The sequence below is a fragment of the Mus pahari genome, chromosome 16 (assembly GCF_900095145.1).
Source record: "Mus pahari chromosome 16, PAHARI_EIJ_v1.1, whole genome shotgun sequence".
Classification (NCBI taxonomy): Eukaryota; Metazoa; Chordata; class Mammalia; order Rodentia; family Muridae; genus Mus; species Mus pahari.
Genome location: NC_034605.1, coordinates 53,976,520 through 53,980,387, shown reverse-complemented (window position 1 = coordinate 53,980,387; position 3,868 = coordinate 53,976,520).

Below are 3,868 nucleotides of genomic sequence, written 5' to 3'. Positions count from 1 at the left end.
ACTTCTTCAGTCACTCTCTCGTTCCCCACTGCAGGAGCTGGGCACTGAACCTAGATCACTCACACTAGGCAAGGTCATTGGGCTACTGAGCTTAGGCTGGCCTTGACTCCAAGATCTTCCTGTCTCAGCCTCTCCAGTGCTCGGGTGGCTGCAGGCCAGCCTATGGTCTCTTTGTAACAATCTAGCCTGGCTGTATCGGTCAAGTCACGCTGTTGGCTCCCCTTTAGTTTTTAGTTAAGACCCGTGTCAGTCCCAAGTGTCTTTCTGCTCTTTTGGGTTTACGTAAGGCCTTGTGTTCCTACTGAAAGACCACAAATCTTGGTGAAAATATTTGCTGGATTTAAGGTATTTTGCAGCTTTTGTGATTGTTTTTCTTTTACCAGCCTTTTTCTTTTTTTCTTTTTTTGGTTTTTCAAGACAGGGTTTCTCTGAGCAGCCCTGGCTGTCCTGGAGCTCACTTTATAGACCAGACTCAGAAATCCGCCTGCCTCTGCCTCCCAAGTGCTGGGATTAAAGGTGTGTGCCACCACGCATGGGCTTACCAGCCTTTCAAAGAGCAAACTTTCAAAAAGCTGAATTTTAAAGGTTGGGTAGCTTTGGGGATGGCTGTTAACAGGCATGGAGGAGATGAGAGTCCATCAAATGACAACTGACCCTTTTGGGTTGGCTGCTCTGAACCCTCTGTGTCATAATAAATAAAAGCTTGGTTCCACCAGTTTGATAACGGGACACCCGTCTGCTGCCTTCCTGTGGAGGTCAGAGAACAACTTGCAGGAATCTGTTCTCTCCTTCCACATGGACCGACCTACTGTCAGGATTACACAGCAAGAGCCTCGGTCACCAGCCAGCCTTTTAAGACTCTTTTAAGACTCTGGCCAGCTGGAGAAAACTTCCTTCTAATGTAGCTTTTCCCAGGGTTTATCCCAGACGCTAGAGCTCACCAAAGGTGCCTTTTCCCTTTCCAGGTGAGCTGGGCCTTCTGTTCCCTTACGTTACTTAGTATGCACTACCTGATTTTCTAATGTTAGATCCGCCTCATTTAACTGTGTACCGTGCCTTCCTGTAGATCATTGTTCATGACATTACCAGCCACTATTCCTGGGGATAGCGACATGCGATTTTCTTGTAATATTGTCTGGATATGGTTATAAGTGGGGTAACACTGGCTTCACATACTCGGTACATGTACTGTTTCCTTTTAATGAAATATTTGAGGTAATTAACTTAAAACCCTTTATTCTGCCTGTAAGTCTGGAGACTTCAGGACCAAGAAGCCTGGCTTACTTGTCTCATAAGGCAGTACACCCTCATTTTCTGTATCCACAACTCATCAGTAAAGCTGTCAGGAGCCAAGTCCAAATCCTTATTACAGGAATCCCTTTTCTTCCACTTTTAAATTGTGTATATGGGTGTTTTGTCTGCATGTACCATGAGTGTGCAGTACCTACAGATGACAGAAGCTCTTTCCCAGACTGAATTACAGAGGAGTTTGAGTTACCGTGTGAACGCTGGGAATCGAACCCAAGTCCTCTAGAAGAGCCAGACCTCTGAGCCTGGCTCTTAACCACAAAGCCTTCTCTTCAGGCTCATAGTTACAGGCATAAGTACACTGTAGATGTCTTCAGATGTGCCAGAAGAGGGCATCAGATCTCATTACGGATGGTTGTGAGCCACCATGTAGTTGCTGGGATTTGAACTCAGGACCTTCAGAAGAGCAGTCAGTGCTCTTACCTGCTGAGCCATCTCGCCAGCCCTATACAGGAATCTTTTCATGATTACTTACTACAGTCTGTAATAAGAGCATCCCCCACCCCACCCCACCCCACCCCCAACAAGGAGTTTAACGTAAGACATTAGTGAGACTGGGATGTAGCTGGTAGTGTTTCCCTAGGGAACACTGGGCCCCGGGACCCTATGACCTAGCATGGGTCTCACACCTACTGTCCTAGCACCCTGAGTAACAGCAGGAGGACGCTCAAGGTTACCTTCTGCCACACAGTGAACCTGAGGGCAGCGTGAGGCATGTGAGATCCTAACACAGAGAGCTCTGTGGCTCAGGCTGTTTGGAGCGAGTGAGCTGGTGCTGTACCTCACGACAGCCCAGACGCCTGAAAAAAAGCTCAGCAGATAAAGTGCTTGCATGCAAGAACCCAAGTTATCCTCAGAATCCAAACAAGATTGTTTTTTAACACAGGGTTCTTCCTCAGTATTGAGACAGGCTGACTCCATGACAGGCTTCAAATTGGCAGTTCAGGAGACTAGGCCTACATCTCTGTTTCCAAGAACTGGGCAAGTTCAGGCCTCAGAGGCTGCCTTGCCACCTGGCCTGAGGGGAGGACAATGGGTCAGCAGCAGTTTCTAGACTTCCCCAGCAACAGTTTCCTGCACCCCACGCCTCAGCAACGGTTCTGGAATGTCCCTAGAGATAGAGCCAAGATTAAGATAGAGGTCACCCATTCCTTCCCTGGAATCCCCCTAATGTGCTTTAAATCAGGCCTGTGAGCTCAACTGGGGTGCCTCCATCTTGGAAGATGGTAGTCCCCAGCATGCTGGACTTCTGCAGAATAAAGCACTCTTTGCTTTTGTATACTACTTGAGCCCAAGGTACCATTCTTTGGCAAATCATGAACCCTTACAGTATTGCCTTTAAAGACCATTAAAGGGGTTCCCGATAGCTCAGCCTTAAGAATGCCTGCTGCTCTTGTAGAGGACCAGAGTTCTGTTTCGAGCACTCACATCAGGCAGCTCACAATCCCTGTAACTCTAGCTTCAAGGGATCTGATGACCCACTGGTTTCCTTGAGCACTTACGAGCACACAAGCACACACTCTCTTGCACACACCCCTTTAAAAAAAGAAGCACAAAATTATGCTTAAGTGGGTTTTTTTTTTTAAGATTTTTTTTTTGTTGTTTTTTGAGACAGGATTTCTCTGTCTAGCCCTGGCTGTCCTGGAACTCACTTTGTAGACCAGGCTGGCCTAGAACTCAGAAATCTGCCTGCCTCTGCCTCCCAAGTGCTGGGATTAAAGGCGTGCGCCACCACGCCCGGCTTTAAGATTTATTTTATGTATGAGTATACTGTACCTGTCTTGAGACACACCAGAAGAGGACATTGGATCCCATTACAGATGGTTGTGAGCCACCATGTGGTTGCTGGGAATTGAACTCAGGACCCCCGGAAGAGCAGCTAGTGCTCTTAACCGCTGAGCCATCTCTCCAGCCCTGCTTAAGTGATTCTTAACTAAGAATTCTTAGTGTTAAGAAAGTTGTACAGACATTATTTTCAACTTAAAAATTCTTGTTACAAAAGGAATCTCTTTTCTTAGGGGAAATAATAGTCTCAGATAAACAAATCATGTGTTTATTGAAGGCACCTAATATTAACTGTGAAAAGAACACTTAACTCAGTTCAGTAATAAGCCACCATATAGATGATGAAAGCAACGCTTCTGTTCTTTCTACAGTGTAAAGAAAACATCAACACAGCCCTGGCTCACTGAAGCCCCACCTTAACAGCTTTGGTCGTCAAGATAGATTTATTAACCTTTTCACAATGAGTTGGATGAAATCTCCCAGTAGCCCCATCAAAACCATCAAGCTAGCAGTTCCTCACAGGTGGGAGGAGGAGGAACAAGGATTAGGCTGAACACAGTAGCATACCTGCAATCCCAATACAGAGAGGCTGAGGCAGGGGGACAGGGTCTCAACTCAGACTGGGGCACACTGTGAGAACCTGTATCAAAAAAGAAAAGTAGTTTGTCCAGTCTCCTTGAATATGGCACCCAGAAAAAAAACAAAACAAACTCCCAGCACTTGGGAGGCAGAGGCAGGCGGATTTCTGAGTTCGAGGCCAGCCTGGTCTACAGAG